At 42.3% G+C, this 20,955-nt stretch overlaps 1 pseudogene; it reads left to right on the top strand.

The window, feature by feature from the left end:
* The first annotated feature begins 15,228 nt into the window (after positions 1–15,228).
* LOC143864019 (cytochrome P450 78A5 pseudogene) lies at positions 15,229–15,914 on the top strand (annotated as a pseudogene).
* Positions 15,915–20,955: the final 5,041 nt, after the last annotated feature.

Here is a 20,955-nt window from a genome sequence, read left to right as displayed (position 1 = left end):
TTATCATATCAGCATTAACTAACGCAATACTGGTGGGAGCTTACACAACTCCCCGGTCCAAGCATTCCACTTCCTTGCACGCCCTCTAAGCCGATGAGACCTTTTGTTGGATTGACACACATAATCTAGAGCGAAAGCTTTTCTTCTTACGAAAAGTGATTGCCTTGAAAAAAGTGATTGCCTCGACAAGAGGTAAATTGCTTGAATAGAAGGCAAGCCTCAACAAAACCCTCAAAAAAGCTGAGGAATAGACAAAGACAGGACTCTAAATAGGGGGGAACTTTAAGTGATAGGGCAAGAAAAAAGCGGGGAAGGGTGGGAATATTTCGGAAACATACGAGAAATGCAAATAAAAGCACTTCAATGTGACCAACTATTTTGCTGACTCTCAGTCATGCGGAGAAGAGAGCTATAAAGGGTATTATTGTCTATTCATTTGTAAGGGCGTGTATATGAATAAGCCCAGCTCGTCTCTATGAGAAGGGGTCGATCATTTGTTATTTCTGTATGAGATTTGTTGCCATTGAAGAGGGTATTTTCTAGTTTTGGATTTGCCTTTACATCTATATTTTTTCTTTCATTCTGAGTTGTATTTGAGCATATCTGTATTACAATAGTAATCAGTAGTGTATTTCCGCAATATATTGGAAGTTGGTTTTTCCCTAGGTATGGGACTAGGTGAGTTCTAGCCTGGTATGGGACTTGTTTAAAGTGCTTAGCCTGGGGCTTTTGGTGTATTGGTTAGGTACTTAACATTTGGTATCTGAGCAACCACCACGTCCTATGTTTAAGTCACAAGAAGGGAGACATGTGGAGAGGCTACCTGCTAAAAATGCCTGTGGTTGCATAGGCGAATTGGAATGTTACAGTCCTAAATGGGGGCCTTTGTAGGCTTGGGACTAGTTGGGACACAACCTGAATATTTGTGAATTTTATGTCATTGGAATAGCTTATTTTGGATACTACCAGTTGGATACAATCAAGTGTAATCTAATCAACGGAAAAGAAAAAATCTGCAAAGAAGGGGATTAGATCACTAGACTAAGTCCCACACAATCCCATTCCTAGGCAGGACCCCACTTACCACGAACATACCACGACGCTCTATGATTGACGGCTTTCATTATGGACTTTTTTCCTAGCAGCCCTTCCCACAGGTCGCCCCTTCTGCAGTGGCTTAGTATTTGGTAACTGTGGACCCCGATCCGAGAGAGACGGGGGACGAGCCCCACACGAAGCAGTCTCAGGATCATCCACGTGAATGGAGGGCTCTACCAAGGAACTCTCGAAAGAAGTGCCTCTCACAGCATGAGTGGCGATATAAGGTGAGATACCTCTCGATTCGGGGAGTAGCCCGGATTCGAGGCGTACCTTAAACAAAGAAGAGTCGACATCCAAGGAAGTGGGCCAAGGATCCCATACTATGCTCTGTTGCAACGGATAACCAGAGATATAAAATAAGGTTCGTGCCTGGTTACGAATTTGGAAGGTCCGAAGAGCACCTCGTCCGCCCAAGTGCAAGCACCTGGTCTCTTATGCCATTTATTATTAATTTTGAAGAGTTTTGGGCGAAAGTCATGTGAAATGGGAACGAATATCTCCGAGAAGACGTCTATCTAATCATGCATGTCTCGAAGATGAATAATAAGCACACATAAAAGAAATGAAAGAAGTGTCGCCTAAGAATAGCTAGGTTATGAATGTCATACCTAATTGGTGTCTAAGTTCTGGTGTGTAAACACATGCATGCTACAGCTAAAGGTATAAGATTTGTACATGAAAGGAAGAAAACACAGCAAAACACACAACACAATTTAATTCTATATATGACTGGACAAGATGAATCCTAAAACTCTAATGCGACTTGACTCGGACCAAGATGGCCGTCCATCCCAGCTGCTCTACGTATCCCGGCCACGGGAAGAATCAGAGTCAACGTAGTTCGACGACCTATTCTAACTACGATGCCTAACCATCTAGAACCGCTATCCTAGACTCGATCCACTAGACTCGACTGATTTTTAAAGCTTTTTGCACGATTGCTTAAGTTCAGGTGAATTGTAATTTTCAGGACTCTCTATATGCCCTAACTAATGCAAGTTGATTAGCCTTAAGCTAATGTAGGTGGGCCCTACATCCTATGTGTAACTAGGCTGTGCAACCTAATGAAAACCACGGGCTGACTATATGCTTCCTAGTCTAGCCATCGGTTCGACTAAATGTCTAATCGATCAACTTGAGGCCTCCTAACTCTAGGGACACTCACACGACAGGACACACCATATCAATACAAATTAGGACAGACTCCTAACTCTAAAATACCCCAAACAGCTAAGACAGACTCCTAACTCTAGGGGAAGATCTTTTTGAAAAGGTTTTGAAGAATTTTTGTAATTTTGGAAGATTTGAAATGCTTATTTTTAAAGGTTTGGCTGGACTTGGGATAAAGATCCCAAGCTGCACTACGTACCCTGTTGAAAGGGATCAAGCCAACGTAGTTCGGAAAAAAGATTTTCCTAACTACTCTGAATGACTCATGATTTATAAGATTTTTGGTTTTTGAAATGTTTTTTATGTTTTTGACACAAGAGGACGGAATCCTATCATCGTAAGGGTAGGACAGACTCCCGATATTCCGCAAAGGTTGGACAGCATCCTATGCTCTGCGGGGGAAAAAGACAGAATCACGACTTTCCAAGGGTTGGACAGCATCCTATACCTTGCAAGAGTGGATAAAAATCACATGATTTGACAAGAGGTTGGACAGAATCCTAACTCCTATGATGATAGGACAGCCTCCTGAAAGAAGGATCGACTCTGTAGCTAAGGACAGACTCCTATGCTAATGGAAAAGACTTACTCCTAGTGCACAACCCTAAGAGGGGAGTGCTAATGAGACTAGGCTAGTCCCCTAAAAGAAGAAGAGATAGAGAAGGGTGTTAGTGAGACTGAGTAAGTCTCCTAAACACAGAGATGGGCTCCAAGTAACCTTATCATTACCCCTGCAATGACATAAGGGATTATGACAACTACCAGACCAAGTTGGTTTTCAACTAAGGAGGGAGTTTCTAATGATGAGGCTAAGCAAGTCTCCTACGTGCGACTCACTAATGAGACAAAGCCTGTCTCTTAAAGAGTATGACTCTCTGTTGAGGCATAGCTTGTCTCCCTAAAGGGCATTGACTATCTGCTGAGACATAGCTTGTCTCCTTAAAGGGTGCGCTCAAGATGTCTCTTTCATTGCCCTTGCAATGATAGAGGGAAACCTAATGTCTAGGGGAAACACATATAAAAGATTGGTCAAGTCTTTTGAAAAGAAGAGGGGAGTGCTACTTGGACTGAGCAAGTCCCCTAATGATGGGCTTGGGCTAGCGCCTTCATCGCCCTTGCAATGAGAGGGACCTAAGGTTTAAGGAATGTACATCTAAAAGACTTGAGCAAGTCATTTAAATAAGAGAGGAGAGTTGCTCTATATAAATAATTGCACTAAATTTATCACAGTTTCTTCAATTGCAGGTTCTTTTAACCAATACAAATTGTCCTCCTGAAATTTATAACCATTGTATTAATGCTGATATTTTGTATATCATTAAGATCTTAATATTAGCACCATCATATCTAATAGCCACAATAACATTTTAATCATCTGATGAATATTAACCCAAATGGAGTGACTACAATTCTTTAAACAAAGTAGGACCTGGTGCAACTTATCAAAAACATGGTTATAAGGATTTCAAATAGAACTAGGAGTTGTAAACAAACCCAAGAACCAAAGATGGGACAATGAAGCCCAGCTAAGCTTGTTTATCTATCAAACGCAATTGTATTGAAATTATTCTGGAGAGAAATAACAAAGAAATATATCCTTAACAACAAATAAAAAGGGAGATATCATCCACCATTCAACAATTCAATCTTAGGTAAGATTGACTTCCAATGTACTCAAATGAATGGCAAATTACATGTGATGTCAAAACAAAAGGAGTGGGCCTCGATAGGCTACTGTGTAGCTAATAAGATCAAATAAAACAACCAAACACTGTTAATGTTGATGCTCTGGTTTGACATGTCAATAATAATCAAAGGCTCTTATGGAGAGAATCACATGTACTAAACCACTTAGTCTATACGAAAAGCACAAAATCAATTGCTAATCACTAGATTACCACTATCAGTAGATTATATAAACAAGTCTAATTGAGTTCCATTTACAGGCACAAAACATGAATGTTAAAATCAATTTATGAGATCAAATCATCACCCAATGAATTTGTATCAAAATAAAAGATCAAAGTGAAGCTAGAATTCGAATCAAAACCAAACCCATAGGCCACACGCCATTCAATCAAGAAGACAATCAAAGTGAAGTGAAACAATCTTACAAAGTAGAAAAATGTTGGAAAATCTAACCTGAATTTTCGTCCAAAGAGGATTTAAGGTAGTCAAATTACTTTTCCTGCTCAAAACAAAGGGATCGAGTGAAAGAAATCAATAACTTTCTTCTTCTCTTTCTCTAGTTCTCTGATTTCTGAACAAAATTCTCTCCCAGCTTTCTCTGATTTTTCTCAAATCCTTCTATCTCTTATAGCTCCACTGAAACCCTAGTTTACCTCCTTCTAGATTTTTCGAAACCCTCTCTGCAATTTTAATGAGTTTTTTTTTTTTCTTCCGATGAGGTTTGTCTAGGAGAGCTCCAATTCTCTAGTGTTGGAGAAAAACAAATGATCAAATCCGCCAAGAATGCTCGTAAAAAATAAATGGAAATGTTCAAATCTCTAGCAAAATTAACAGAACAAGGATCCGAAACCTCTTTTTGCTTGAACTTGTGAAAGTTTCGAAAGCTTAATTCCTTTCAAAAATGGTAGAATAACCGAAAATGCTATGAAAATGAGAATTAAACCTATTTTCCTCTTAATGGCAACAAATGACGAGATCTGAGTTTCAAGAAACCACGGAAAATGAAATCTTGTGGCAAAAAAATGAATCTTAAAGGTATATGAGTGAATCCTAGGTTTAAAAGATGAATCTAATGCTCAAAGCTTAGAATCTAAGGTTTTTAGAAACTCGAGTTAAACTTTCTAGCAAGAAAATGGAATCCGTTTCAAATTTTTCATAAGGAAGCTAGGCAAAGGAACAAACAGACTATGATGTGGACAGCGGAATCAAGGCAAGCCATTGGTCGAAAAAAAAATGAACTTCGCCGGAACAGATGATGCTTGACCGGAGAAGATGAAGAGAAATTAAAGGTTCGGACATGAGGGAATGATAGATTGCAGGCTTTATAAGAAACGAGAATAGAGAAATAACATGAAAATAGTCTTGCATTGCCGGAGCTTTGGCGATCCCACTAGAAAAGGTTGATCGGAGAAGAAGGATTAGATCTTAGCCGGATCTTGGTGAAACCTCCAGATTCGGGCGAGTTGCCCCGAGAAGATGAAGCAAATACTTCAAATTGATGAAGATAAGATTCGCCTGGTGAATGACGGTTGGATCTCCGGCAAGATCGCCGGAGAAGAAGACCGTAGACCTCTCTCTGCAGATCTACTCTTGATTTTCTTCTTTCTTCCTCGGAATCAAAGGAGCTTGATCGGAATTTTTGGATCTCGCGGAAAATGATCAGACAATGATCGGAGAAGATGAAAAATGAAGAAAAATAGGGTTTCGACTTTGGGGATCTCTCCCTCTCTCTTTCTCTCTTCACGGATTTTTTCCTTTTTTTTTTCTTTTTTTTTTAACGAGAGAATACGGATATTTATATCAAAAATAGGGTGTGGATATTGGCACTCCTATTTGATGGGAGCGCGGAAAGTTGATATGGCGCGCCCACATTTTTTGTCCTATTCGGCCCAGGTTCAGCCCTATCCAGGATAATCCACCCCCCTTTCGGTTTACGCTACTGCCTTCCCTCGGCTCGTTTGCTAGGCAAACACGCTCGGATTTCAACGAAATTTTGCAGGGACTTTAGTAGGATCCTACCCTAGCTTAGGGTGAATTTTGGGATCCTAAAGCAATGGTTTGATAGGGTTTTACTCAATCATGAAGGGATTAGGGTATGGTCAAAATGGGGTGTCTACAGTAACTCACTCTGGTTTTTTACCAGGTAGCTCATTCTAATTAGTCGCCTCCACCAGTCGCCCCGTCCACGACTTGAACACGAACACGGGGCATGGTTGCTACTCGGATACCAAATGTTAGGTACCTAATCAATACGCTAAAGCCCCATGATTGATGGAACACATTAGGCTACGGCCTTTAAACCTATCACATGCCAGGCTGGGTTCCATACCAGGGCCTCACTTAGGACCGTAGCATTTCACCACGCTTTCGCATCTAACGTCCTTAGTGACCCACTATGTAGTGGCTTTCATTGTGATATTTTTTTACAGGTATCCCTTTCCACGTCTCCCCTTATGTGGTGCTCGACTATGTGGTAACTTTAACTTTGAACGCTTTCACTCTGGGTTTTTTTTTTTTCCAAGGTAGCCTATTCCAGGTTTCCTCTCCACAGCCCCCCCCCCCCCCCCCTTCCGTGACTTGAACATGTTACATGGTGGTTGCTCGGATGTTAAATGTTAGGTACCTAACCAATATGCCAAAACCCATAGGATTGATGGAACGCGTTAGGCTACTTCCTTTATACCTTTCGTATACCATGCCTAGTCATATACAAGTGGCCCACTTAGGACTGTAACATTTCACCAGGCTTTCGCATCTGTCATCCTCGATGACCCACTATGTGGCGTCTCACTCTAGGCTTTTTTTTTTCCAGGTAGGTCTTTCCACATGCCGCCCCTTCCGCGACGGCCCACTATGTGGTAATTTTCACTTTGGTTTTTTTACCGGGTAGCCCATTCCAGGTAGTTCTCTCCACAAGTTGCCCCTTTCGTGACTCGAACACTTGACATGGTGGTTGCTCTAATACCAAATGTTATGTACCTAATAGGTACGCTAAAACCCCAAGACTGATAGAACGCATTAGGCTATTCTCTTAAATCACTTAGATCGTAACATGCTTCGTAGCCGAGTTCCAAGTGGCCCACCCTATGTTGGCTTTCACTCTGGTTGGTCCAAGTAGCCCTTTTCACTAGTCGCCCCTTACATGAATTGAACACGAGACATGGTGCTGGAGCTGGTACCAAATGTAAGGTACATAAGCAATATGCCCAAAACCCCAGAGCTAATGGAACATGTTATGATATGCCCTCTAAACTTGTCCCATACCAGATTAGGTTCCACCTAGCCCCATGCCTAGGCAGGCCCCCACTTAGGGTCGTTGTAGATGTGGAATTTTGGTTTCTGATTATGCTTAAGAAATTATTGTTTTAGGTAGGATTCGAGGTTTCTAGCTTTGATGTAGAAATAATCGTTTGAAGTATTTAGAATTCTCTGGTGGTTTGTGAAATTAGGTTTTGATTTGGGAGTGGGTTCAGTTGGCTTAAGAATTAAGATGGTTTTGAGCTTAGTTACAAAATTCTCGGAGTAATTGAAACATTCTTGAAATTTTATGCCCATTTGACTATCCTTCCATGCTTTTGTTGTCTTAATTTGAAAAATAAGTAAATATAGTAGATATATGTGACATATATAGTAGATAAAGATGAATTTGTAGGAAATAGAAAAAAACTGTGCATTTTTTTCAGAATATGTCCCAACTATTCCTTAACATTTCCTCAATTTTCAAACACTTATGAAGCCGAACTTTGTAACTATGATTTTGAGGGTTTTGTTGCTGGATGTTAAGATTCTGATAAACAACTTTTCATTAGGTTAATTTAGTGTTTTATTTACTTATTTTGAGGAGAGACATGGTTTTCTTTTATGGGATGTCTTTTTTTTTCTGAGTGGATTGAGGACCTGCATATAGGAACAGCCTTTTAATTTTCTTTCATTTTGGCCTTTAATGTTTTTTATTTTTTTCTTCCATGGTGGCTGTTTGTTTTTTTGTGCCTTTTGGCCCCTGTTTTTTGTTCACACAGTGAATGAGTTTTTGTGCCTTTCGACCCCTGTTTTTGTTCACCTAGTGAATGCTAAAGTTGGCTGGAAAAGACGTCTGATGAAGGTTCTGGGTTTTGATCTCCAATTGGAATTTGTAATGCCGCTTATTCATGGATAATTTGGGTCATAAAACGGCTTATTTTGCACTGGTTGCTGACTGTCCAGCTTCTTGCTGCTTCTGTAAACTTGGGCGTGTTTGGCTACCATCCAAAAAGTGGTTTCTTCCGATTTTTGTAGGCGTGAAAATGAGTAAGGCGCTAAAAATCCCTAGAATCTTGTTCGGAAGCCACGGCCCATCATGATCCGTTTCTAACGTTTCTCATTTTTGCATTGTTATTCGATGAGATCCTGCAGAGCGACCCTGACTCTCTCCACAGAATCTCAGCAATCCTCTTCTACCCGATTCGTTCGGCGAGATTGAGAAACCTTCCTGAACACGCCCTTAGGTTTCATGTAGATCCATTAACACTTTTTTACAAGTTAATTTTCTGGCAGAGAAATCAGGTATTGTGTTCTTCATTCAGTTTGTTATGAAATCTTTAAACCTGATCAGCACATTGTTTATAGTTGATATGCTTCTTATGGCTTTATGATGAATACTAACTAATATAGTTATATTATGAAAAACTGCTTGCACTGAGAAGTAAACGATCAAATGATAAAAGTTTAATTTGCCCTCATGCACAAGACATCAACATGAACCACAAATGTCATCCAGGAAGGCCATTTCTTCGATGTCATAGCCTGAAATCACCCTGATCGAACAAGCCTAACCATTCATTCATAGATTTTGAATGAGGGCAATTTTTTCTGAACTGGGCCTAGCCTGAAATCACCCTGATTTATTTTTTTGAAAATTGACAATTTTATGTAGTAATGGTTGGGACAAGTTGTCCCCGCCAATATACAAAAGCGGATAAATCCGAGTACACCATAGACGGCAATTATAAATGTGACCCCAATACAATTTTCAACCAGATGTATCAACTAGAATTGTGGTAACTGTGGTCTCCTCCTGTAGCACCCCTGCTTTGGCAAGAACATCCGCCTCCTCATTAGCTGTTCTTCTCCGATGCTATTATATTCTGAAGGTGCCACGGTCCTGGCGAACTACCCGAAGCCCATCCAACAACATTCGTTGAATCCCCCTCCACTATCAGGACCTCAAGTTTTTCTCATAAGCCCACCGTAGTTCATATAGTAGAGCCTTGATTTCTACCTCATTTGCATTGCACTGGCCTGCTCGGCCTGAATAGGATATAATGATCATTTTGTTGTTATCTCTAATTAGACCTCTGATCCCTCCCCTACCAGGATTACCTATAGAGCTTCCGTCAAAATTCAGTTTGAGCCATCCTACTGGCGGAGCCATCCATTTCGGTTTAGGTTTGGTTTGGATTGTCCTTTCCCAAATTATTGCCCACCCATTCTGTATTAAGTCCCCCACACCATATGGTAGCTTTCTTTTATTCCTTGCCCATGAAATCAGTTCCACCTTGATATCCATAGCAATCCTTCCCACCGACCTCTCTTGGTCCTCAAAAATTCACCTATTCCGCTCCTTCCAGATGTTCCACACGATAGCGTAGGGAAAAGTGAGCCAGAGTAGTTGTCCAATCTCTCCAAAAGGTCCTCCCGTCCAATGAATAAGAAGTGAAGAAACAGATTTTGGACATACCCAACACATCCCAAAAGCTCCAATAGCACGACCCCAGATTTGATAAGCGAAAGGGCAGTGCAACATTAGGTGGTCCAAGGTCTCCTCATGTTGACGACAAAGAGCACAAATACTAGCAAGACTGAAATGTCTCTTTTTCAAACGGTCGCAGGTATTGATTTTTCTGTGAACCAACGTCCACCCAAAAGCAACCACCCTTGGTGGGGCCACTGAGTTCCAGATGCGCCTCTTATCAGATTGTTGTCCAGAGTTTAGCTCTGCAAAGAAAGATTTGGCCGAGAAGATCCCATCCGTTTCTGGTGCCCATAGAAATTGATCATCTATTGAAATGGAGCAATACATCGATTCTAGCGTTCTGAGTAGTTGCTCCAAGTCTTGAATCTCCTCATCCTTAAGATTCCTTCGAAGACTTATATTCCAAAAACCTCTTCCAGAGTCTCCTTCTCGACTTAGGTAATCCGCCACCAACACGTCCTAATTAATTGCTACCCGGTATAGTCTTGGGTAATCAAGCATGAACGGTGCTTTACCGCACCACAAAATCCTTCCAGAATCTGACCTTATTACCCCTGCCTACTTTATATCTGATCCTCTGATTGAAGTCATCAGACACCGAGACAATCGAGCGCCATGAGCCCGATCCCTTCCCTTGATTCAAACTTTTGATTGTCCAGTCTTCTCCGCTCATCCCATATTTATAATCGACCACCGACCGCCATGAGCCCGATCCCTTCCCATGATTCAGACTTTTGATTGTCCAGTCTTCTCCACTCATCCCATATTTATAATCGACCACCAACCGCCAGAGAGCCTTCTTTTCATTCCCGTATCGCCAAAGCCATTTCCCCAAAAGTGATTTATTGCGTAATCGAAGCTTCCCTATGCTTAGGCCACCATCTCTTCTAGATTTTGTCACTGTATCCTAATTGATCAAATGACATAGCTTTTTCGATTCTCCTTTACCGTCCCAAAGGAAATCTCTTTGTAACTTTTCAATTCGCAAAGCCACCTTCACTGGAATTTTGAAAAGCGACATCAAGTATACCGGCATATTATTTAGAGCTGCTTTTATCAATATTATTCTCCCTCCAGAGATATATATATTTTCTTCCAAGTTGCAAGTTTTCGTTCTACTCTTTCAATAACCTGATCCCATTGAGATGCAGACGGAATTCCAAAGCCTAAGGGGAGTCCTAAATATGTTGCTTAAAAAGTTCCTGTAAGCCCAAGGGTTCAACCCTATCTATGTTTTGATGATCTACAAACTCAAGTTGATTATATGATGCTAATGGTTTTGCTAGTGTTGTGATTTAGACATGTTTCATTCATATCAACACTTGAAGCACGAAGAACAAGGGCTAGTCTTGGAGAAAATCAAGTCTTGGTGGTCAACCTTCAAGCCGTATAGTCTATCGAAGAATCAAGGGAACCACAAGTGCAAGAACAAATTTGAAGACTATCTCAAGACAAGGAAAGGCTCATGCAAACGCCCAAGAAGATTGAAGCTCGAGAAGACTCAAGGTCCTTTAGCTTTTTAGAATGCATTGGAGTCCTCTTGGCATTTAGTGTTTGCATGAAATTTTATTTTCAAATCCCTTTGAAAATCACTTTTCATAATTCATAAAGGGATTTGAAAAACACATGTCTAAAGCCCAAAGACCATGGCCCAAAGTCCCTTGAACTAAACTTTTAAAATCAAGTTTTTAAAACAGGGCCGGTCGACCGGGACATCCCAGGCGACCGCGGGATGATGGCTGGAAATCCAGCATCACCCGAACTTAGGCGGGCTGGTCGACTGAGGCTACCCGGTCGACTGCGGATGGGTTTTCTGAAAAGTCAGAAACCACCCAAGAAGGTCTTGGCGGGCAACCGAGATGACCTGGTCGACCACGGAATGTTTTTGAGTGAAACTTTCAAATCAAACAGATAGCCCTTGGCGGACGACCGCGACTACCTCGGTCAACCGGGCCATGATTTCGAGCAAAACATTTTATCGGACAGATAGGCCTCGGCGGGTAATCACGGCCACCCTGGTCGACCGCGGCAGTTCGAAATTTGAAAATAAAAAAGAGCGTCTGAGAAGGGCGGTCGACCGCCGTACCTCGGTCGACTGCCCCGGTCTGGCAAAAGAGCCGTTGGGGCCTGCACATGTTACTTTTTTTTAACCCATAAATTACCATATTGCCCTAAAACGTTCATAAATGTGTTAGGGTTATATAAACCCCATTAAAGACCTTCATGACAACCTTTTGAGACATTACTCTTCAAACCCTAGAGCTTTAACCTTTCAAAATCAAAAGGAATCATCTTCAACCTCTTGAGCATTAAACTTGTGCATTCATTCTTTGTCAAGAGGATCTCCATAAACATTTAGTTTCAATCATTTGGAGATTAAGTGAGCTTAAGAGTTGTATTTGCCTTTTAGAGGCTCGAGAGCATTTCTTTCTTTCCTCCGTTCATTTGTAAAGAGGGTTTTACTCTTCAACCCTATAGAAGAAGAAGCTTGTTTGTAGAGAGGGTTTTATTCTTCGGCCCTTGAGAAAGGAGAAGACATTTGTAAGAGGGTTTTACGCTTCGGCCCTTCAGAAATGAGAAGTTTGATTGTAAGGGGTCTTATGCTTCGGCCCAAGAAAGGAGAAGCTTGATGATTGTAATTGGCTCATTGATTCGGCCATTTGAAGGAGGATCGAGATAGTGGAACCCGCGTGCGGACGTGGAGTGTGGACATAGGACTTGCTCCGAACCACATTAAATCTTGTGTTCATTACCTCTTTCCCTCTCATCTCCTTGTGCAATAGTTGTGGTAATATTTTTTACTTATCTATCCATAAATCAACAAGGGCTAGTTGCATGTCTAATTTCTAGGGTTTAAACAAATTACAAATTATAGAGATTTTTAATTAGACCCAATTCACTCCCCCCTCTCTTGGTTTGCCTATTGGGATTTCAGTTCCTGCCATGCAGCCCACAGACGCCGCCAAGTTTTGGATTTGCTGATGCTCCATGTTAATTCCCAGAAGCATACTTTTCGCCAGATTAATTTTAAGGCCTGAGACGGCCTCGAAGCATCTAAAAACTCTTTCAATATTGGGTATTGCCTGAGGGGTGAATTGCGAAAAAATCAAAGTATCATCTGCAAATTTGAAATGGGAGATCTTGTCAGCATTCAGGTCTATTAATAAGCCATGAAAAAGACCGGTTTCTTCAGCTTTGGTTAGCATTAGACTGAGAGCCTCCACCACCATGATGAAGAGATAAGGAGCGAGCGGGTCACCCTGCCGCAACCCCCTAGAACTCTTAAAGAAGCCTTCCGCAGAACCATTAATAAGAATGGAGAAACTATTGTTTGAAATTAGTGATCGCGTCCACATCCTCCATTTGTTGTTGAAGCCCATTCTATCCAGAACAAAGTCAACCGCCTCCCAATCAATATATGATCATAAGCCTTTTCTATATCCACCTTGAGTAATAGCCCAGATTTACCACTTCGTCTTACTGAATCAATAACCTCATTTGCAATTAGAACCCCATCTAGAATTTGTCTGGAGTCCACGAAGGCTCCCTTAAATTGTGAAATTATGTTGCCCATGTAATTTTTCACCCTACGGGTGAGTAATTTGGATACAATCTTCGGGATATGTAGACACCCCATTTTGATCTGACCTCCAATTTCCCCCAAATTCGAACCAATCCCAAAGGTCGAGTAAAATCCCGAAATCAAGTGAGGTCCCGAAGCCAATTCCTAATGTCCGAAGCCTGACTCTTAGATTGGAAAACTTAAAGTTGAACCCTGAACATCCCAAGATTGAGCCATAATTCCGAACCCCGGTCCCTCCAATCTTTGTTTTCAAAAATTTATAAAATATCCCAAAGTTTTGGCGTTGACCCCCTTGTTTGAGTTCCCGAGTCCTGAGGCTTAATTTGTACAACCTTATTTTGATATTTTCACTAACCCACCTTGTCTGCTTGAGCGCAGAATGTTACCCAAAATATTGTTAGTGTTCTCCAGAATCCTCTCGCAAAATTACATAAGAAATGGACGAAAAATGGACAAACAGACAAGCTGAGTTTGTGCAAAAAAAATCAAAACTGGATTGTGCTAGTGTCATTTGTTTAAGTGAGAGAGAAAGTGGTGTGAATTATACTAGAAGGGTGTTGTTCAAGGAAAGAAAAATGGGAGCAAATATATAGCTTGTATCTTTAGGGCCCTTTCTCACCTCAAACCACCCTCTATACAACAAACAAGAATGTTACATACCAGGGGGGCTGCCCATGGAGCAAAAGGGGGCAAAAATATCATTTCTCTTTCTTTACATAGCCATCGAATGATGGCAAAATGGGGGGAGGAGGCTTCATCTGCTGTGGAGAAAGAAAAACCTAGAAAAAGGCAAAAAGAGAGGGAGGCAAGGGGAAGAAAGGAAGCTGCAAGAGAGAATAGAGAGGGAGAGGGGAGCGGCCATCTTCCATTGCTACCATTTTCCGGCCTCCATTGCCATCACCTTCCATCCGCCACCACCACGATCTCCATTGATTCCGGCAAGCTTGCCGGAATCCGACCCAAACCAACCCAAACCCTCTTCCTCTTCCGCTCTCTCACTTCCCTAGCAGCCCCCATTTCTCACCGGCAAGCTCCACCGATACTCACCTTTGATTTCATCTCCAACACACCCACCAAACCCATCTCACCATTTACCACCATCCTCCAGCTTCTCCGACCACACCTCGTCGGAATCCGGCCATTCCATCTTTACCACCAAAATCTGACCCCAATCTGTGAAACCCACTTCACCTCTACACTTTTCCTCCATCTTCTCCACCCAACCACCCCCACCACAGCAACCTCGCCCTAACTCCGGCCGGCCACCGCTCTACCAAACCCATCTCAAAACCCTCTCTAACACTGGAAACCTCTTTCTCCGATCACCCTTTTCGTGGTCCGACCATCCTCGCCGGAATCCGGCAACCCCATTTCAGATCCGGTCCGGCGGCTGCACATCCGTCAGCGACAGAGCTTCAGCGAGACTACAAAAGTCCTAATTTTAGATCCAATCCACCCTCCCCGGCAACCTCTGCAAATAGCCGGGATCTCTTTGCAATCATCATCTCAGTAGGTGGTTTTGCAAGATGAGCTACGGGAGCAGCTCTGGTTTGGTTTCTTCCTACTCATTTATTTGGTTTGGCATTCTTTGTTACAATCTGTTCAAGTATAAATGATTAAATATCACCAACTCTAATGGCTTGGGCTTTTAGGGTAATTGGTTGTTTCACATGGTATCAGAGCCATTGCCTCACGGCTGGTTCATAACCCAGTAACACTCCTAATCCCTTGATATTAAAAATCCAAATGTATGGACAACCCAAAAAAAAGAGAGGAGCTGGAAGAGTAGGGGGTTCGGTCATTTTTGCAGAGAGAGGAGGGTGAATGTTTTTGTTGGGAGGATTATAGAGGAACATAGGAAGAAGACAGTTGATGGGTCCTTGGGTGAGGATGGAAAAGGTGTTTTGTTGATGTTTTGCTTGGCTTGGAGGATGATAAGCTCAATGATTCTGATATGATTGCTGTTCTTTGGGAGATGATTTTCCGAGGTACTGATACAGTAGCTATCCTCCTGGAGTGGATTCTAGCAAGAATGGTCCTACACCCAGATATTCAGTCCAAAGCCCAATCTGAAATTGATGCTGTTGTGGGAGAGTCCCGACCCGTATCTGATTCTGATATGCCAAACCTCCCTTATCTTCAATCCATAGTGAAGGAATCCCTTAGGATGCATCCACCTGGTCCCCTTCTTTCATGGGCCCGGCTTGCAATCCATGACACTCACATTGGAAAGAATTTCATTCCTGCAGGCACAACTGCAATGGTGAATATGTGGTCAATAACCCATGACAAGGCAGATATATCAGGTAATTGCCTAATCCTTTTCAGAGCTAGATTTTGCATCACAATGTTTTGATAATTGCACCAAGTCATATTAAACCTCGGTAATGTTAATATCAAGACGAGAATACTTACTATGTTTGTTGGAATATCTCTTATACTTGGCAAAAGAAGAAATTGTCGAATTACATCTCTGTCCGTGTTGTCTCTCCACTTGATCATGATGTAATCTATGGAACAACTTGTTGTAGCCTTTTCATTCACGTTCTACATGCCCTAGGCGATGACGGAATGATTCTTGAGCCAACCCTTTGCCCTTCACATCCTCTTTCCCTTCTTGGGGATTCTTACAGGGTGTAGGGGTTTTCTTTCTTTCTGAGGTTATCATTTCTTATGGGATTCAGGGGTTCCACCTTGTCTTCTTTTTGGGACTACTCTCTTCACGTTCCTTGGGATACTCTTTGCATTTCGGGATTCCATCGATTTTGGGAACACTTCGTCACTTCTCTCGAGCCAAGGCGACGACGGACGGAAACCTCCTGAGCCAAACCCCCCCTTTCAATCAAAAGGGATAAAAATACATAAAAATCAAATAACAAAAATCCAAAAAACATCAAAAGCACTCAAAGCGTATTTCGAAATGCTGTTCGAACTACGTTGGCTTGATCCCTTTTCACAGGGTACGTAGGTAGGTTGGGTCCACCCAAGTCCAGTCAAACCTTTTAATAAACATTTTTCAAACATTTTCAAGCATTTCAAAGCAAAAACAAAAACAAAAATGGGCAAGGATGGTGATTGCCAGGTCACTCGGAGCCCCCTTTTCATTCCATTTCTGATTTCGATCGTGATTTTCCGGTTTTCATCGGTTTTCCGACGTTTTATCGGGTTTTGGGACGGGCGATGACGTAGCGTGGCCCCTTTACAGGGATTGTCCTCGTTGAGCCCAACGATAGGTCATGACGATCGCGAGACTTGTCCGATCTTCAGCAGATTAGGATCACTGGGCTTGATTCCTTTTGAATCGCCCTCTGAGCCTATCGTGTGTTCCATTTTCTTTTCCCTGGCATTCTCGGTCCTCATGTACCGTTGATTTTCCGATTCATTTCTTTCCCTGTATCTTTTAGTTCATTGTGTGTTTATCTTTGACTCCTTATGTGCTACTTTGGCTTGCTTACTTTTCTAGCACGAGATTGATTATTATTTTCTTAGCATTATCTCTTACATAGGCTCGCATGCTAGTGTGTTTATTCTATTGCTTTGGTAGTTTACTGATGTGCTTATCTGTCCTCTCACCTGCTTAGTTGTAGCATTTATTCACCTTATCTTGATTATCTGTTTAGCTGTAGCTGTGCGTGCGGATGTTACTGCTTTCCTAGATGTGATGGGTTAGGATTAGATGCGGTGAGTTAGGATTTGGATGTTTATTTTCTTTTGCCCATCCCCGGGTCATGCAAGCTTAGATAGACGTTTCTTCGGGGATACTCGTTCCCATTTCACATGATTTTAGCCCAAAATTCTTCAAAATTAATTAAAAATGACATAAGAGACCAGGTGCTTGCACTTGGGCGAATTGGGGGCGCTTAATACCTTCCCCATTCGTCATCAGGCACGGACTTTTGTATCTCTGGTTATCCGTTGCAACAGAGTATTTCATGGGATCCAGGGCCTACTTCCCTGGATGGCGACTCTTCTTTGTTATAGGTACATCTCGGTTCCGGGCTAGTCCTTGAATCGAGAGGTATCTCATTTGTATCGCCACCCATGCTGTGAGTGGCACCATTTCGAGAGTTCCTTGGTAGAGCTCTCCTTCACATCGTGGAGGTCTCAGAGAATTGACGGGGGATCTCGCGTCCCTCGCTCACCGTCCTCTCGGGATCGGGGTCCACAGGATACTGTGAAGTAGACTAATAGGTCTAAAGTCTTTTATCCCTAACACCCCTTCTTTTTTCGGAATCAATCCTATAAATGTTGCTCTGGCCACCTCGCTGATTATTCCGTTCTCCTGGAATTCCATAAAGAATGCCATAATATCCTTTTTCAGAATGCCCCAGAATTTTTGGAAGAAAGCCATTGGAAAACCATCCGGGCAAGGTGCTTTATCACTTGCCATTGGAAAGATCGCTTCCTCCACTTCCTCCTCTGTGAAATCCCGTCCAAACAAATCCTCTGACCAAGAGAAATAGTTCTAAACTGGATCCCTTCTAATTTCGGACGCCGGATCAACTGCTAGTATAGAGTTTGGTAAAATTCAACTATCGTATTCTTGATTAAACCCATATCCTCAATTAACAAGTTCCCCTCCTTCAAGCTCGAGATAGTGTTAATTCTCGTAGTATTCACCATTTTTTGGAAGAATTTTGTATTTCTGTCTCCTTCTTTAAGCCAATTAACCCTTGATTTTTGACGCCATCGGATCTCCTCCCTCTTTAGAATTTCTTCGTAATTTTCTAGAAGCAATAATCTCTCCATTTTTTCAGCAGACGAGAGTGAAACGAAGCCTTCTTTACAGTCCAGAATTTCCAGGGCAGTCATCGTCTCCACCTTGGTTCGCTTGGTCTCTTCATCCATTGTTTTTTGCCAATCTTTTATTTTGTGTTTCAAGGCCTGACGTGTTTTACAAAGAATATAGCCCCTTCCATCCCTGTATTGAAATTCCTTCCCACCATTGTCTAATCATTTCATCTATTCCCGAAATCTCCAAAATGTCTAGATTGAATCGGAATGGGCGAGGACCTCCCGAGAATTCCGAAATCTCCAGAACAATTGAATTATGATCAGAGAGAAATTTGGGGAAGGCCTTCTAAGTGATCAGCGGGAAATGATCCTCCCAACTCGAGGTTAGGAGAACCCGATCTATTTGATACATGACCAATCGTTCCTGATTGTTTGACCATGTATAGAGGGCACCTTCCAGGGGCAAGTCCACTAGCTCCATATCCTGAATAAACGTAGAGAATTTCCTCATGCTTGTAGATATTGAGGTTGAGGTACTCTTCTCTGAGGGAAACGTGACTGTATTAAAATCTTCTCCAGTGATCCACTCACCTTGATGATTATCCCAGATTAAGCACAATTCCTTCTAAAGGTTTTCTCTCTCCCGGGCTCTTACTGGGCCATAAACTATTGTAAATAACCACGACTCCTCCCATTCCATTGAAGCAAAGGTAATATTAATTGAAAACCTACCAAGTGTGGTTCCCTTATTAAGAAATTTTCCTTCCTTCCAAATCACAATGATTCCCCCAGCAGTCCCCACTGATGGCAGAGCAACCCATTCCTTGTGATTCCGTCCCCACAGTCTGTTAACTAACTGATCAGTAACACCCATTATTTTTTATTTCGTGATGGCCACCAAATCTAGATTCTGTTGATACACAAAATCTCGGACAAGACGTATCTTTTTTTCTTCCCCCAATCCCCTTATGTTCCAGAAACCCAATCTCATCGGGAGGGAGGATTAGACTCCCGAGTGAGGAAAAAGACTGTTAACAGAAAACAGATGGTCTTGAGGAGAGGTTCGTAGGTTGAACCTTCCCCCAGTGCCGGATTGTGGTTTTATCAATGGGATCTTTATTTCGAAACAGCCTTTGTGAGGGGTTCCTGAGACTCAGATTATCTGATTTTTCTGTAACGGTGTTTCCCATATAAGGAAAGGTAGAATTGGATGACTCACCTTTTTGTCTCCACTCGCGTGTATTGTGTTTTTTCCTTTGAAACTCTTCTCTTAAAGCCAGGCCCACCCACACTGCTTCTTAGAATGCCAAGAGCCTTACGGACCTTCTCTGCCAATCTCTTGGAAACTTTGAGTCCTACGCCTCTCTCCAACTGTCATTTGATTTGAGTGTTTTATCAAGGTTGGTTTTTGAATTTGAAATTAGACCAAACCGCTCCCTGCTTGTCTCTACTATCACCCTTCTCAGTACTGGGTCCCACACTGACAGTTCTCTTTTCAAAATTGACCGTTGAGGCAAGAGTTGGACCGACGTGAAGATCTTCCCGACGGGACTCTGAAATCGTTGCCGGTGATGGTAGGGTTTCTCCATGCATTCATTTAGATACCGAAAGCAGATCTTTCTGGATCTCCAATCCAATTAAATAGACAGAATTTTGGACTTTGAGAGAAGAGACGGAACTCGTAATCTCCATTAGGAAGTCAGTATCCGCGCTGAAGCATATTCCATACTTTGACCATTGTTTTGTTCCATTTTTATTTCCAATACCAGACCGAGACATTTTCCCAAATCCTCAACAGTGGAGGTTGCCCACACATGGAGGGGAATGCCATAAAAGTTGACCCAAAACTCGTCTTCTCCCTGTTGATAAGCCGGATCCCACTGTTTTAGAGAGGAAAGGTGATCACCATAAGCACCAGCCCCCTTATCAAGGACCTTTTGAGCAAGCTCATCACTATCAAACATAAAAAGAAATTCATTACTGGCCAAAATACTAGGATTCAAAAGAGATGGAATGCCCCAATGCTTCTTGGCCCAGTTACAAAGGTTCCCAGCGCTCCAATCCTTCTCCTTCGTTATCAAACAAGCTTTCAGAAAAAGTTTCCTCTCTATTTCCTTTCCCAAAATTGATAGGAAAGGAATGTTAAAGATTTTCAAAATCAAGTGTTTTTTGGTCAAAACAATTTTTGGAAAATATTTTCTTTAAGTGTGTTTTGGAAAAAGAACAACTTTTCTTTGGAAATAGTTGCTTTTTGCAAGAGAAAGAGAATAGTGTAATGTAGTTGAAAAGATAGTCCCAAATCGGATGAGAGAAAAGAAAGAGAAGGGCTTATAAAGCACTACACTTTTCTATTACTTGTTTGATTGCACATTGGGTTGAACCCATGGTTGGACCCGCGGGACGGTGCAACGCACCGTTCGCGCACGCGCGGCGTGGGCAATGGGCTATAGGGCGCATAGTGGCGCTTTATTGGCGCTTTTTTAGGCGCACTTTGCACTTCGCACGCCGCATCGTAGCGAGGAGCGATTGGAGCCTTTAATTTTTCCAGATCTGATCTGGACCGTTGGATCTAGACGATTGTGGATCGGTCTAGTGGGTGGGCCGAATAGTTCAAAGGCCCATCAAGCCCAAGCCCAGTGTCGAATAGTTCGATTGGGTTGGGCTTTGATTCGAGCACAACGGTCGGCCCAGCGGGCCCAGTGCTCCAACGGTCAGTGGGTGCGATCCATTGGGTTGTGTCCCTTCCCAACGGTCAAGGATCTAAGGGGTGCGATCTGTACCATAGATGGATCATCTAACGATTAGATGGGAGGACGGGAATTTAAATATCCCAACAGACTCTCTAGGATTGATCTGGTTCGTTGAATCGCGTATGGGCACGATCTAACGGCCAAAATTCAAACCGATCTGGAAAGACTCTATACAGGGGTGCTTTTCACACTGAAAA

The sequence above is a fragment of the Tasmannia lanceolata genome, unplaced genomic scaffold (genome assembly GCF_043159265.1).
Source record: "Tasmannia lanceolata isolate RefF3 unplaced genomic scaffold, GAP_Taslan_0.1 ptg000044l, whole genome shotgun sequence".
NCBI classification, from domain to species: Eukaryota; Viridiplantae; Streptophyta; class Magnoliopsida; order Canellales; family Winteraceae; genus Tasmannia; species Tasmannia lanceolata.
The sequence above is the reverse complement of the archived record's forward strand: the minus strand, read 5'-3'. Positions and strand labels throughout refer to the sequence as shown.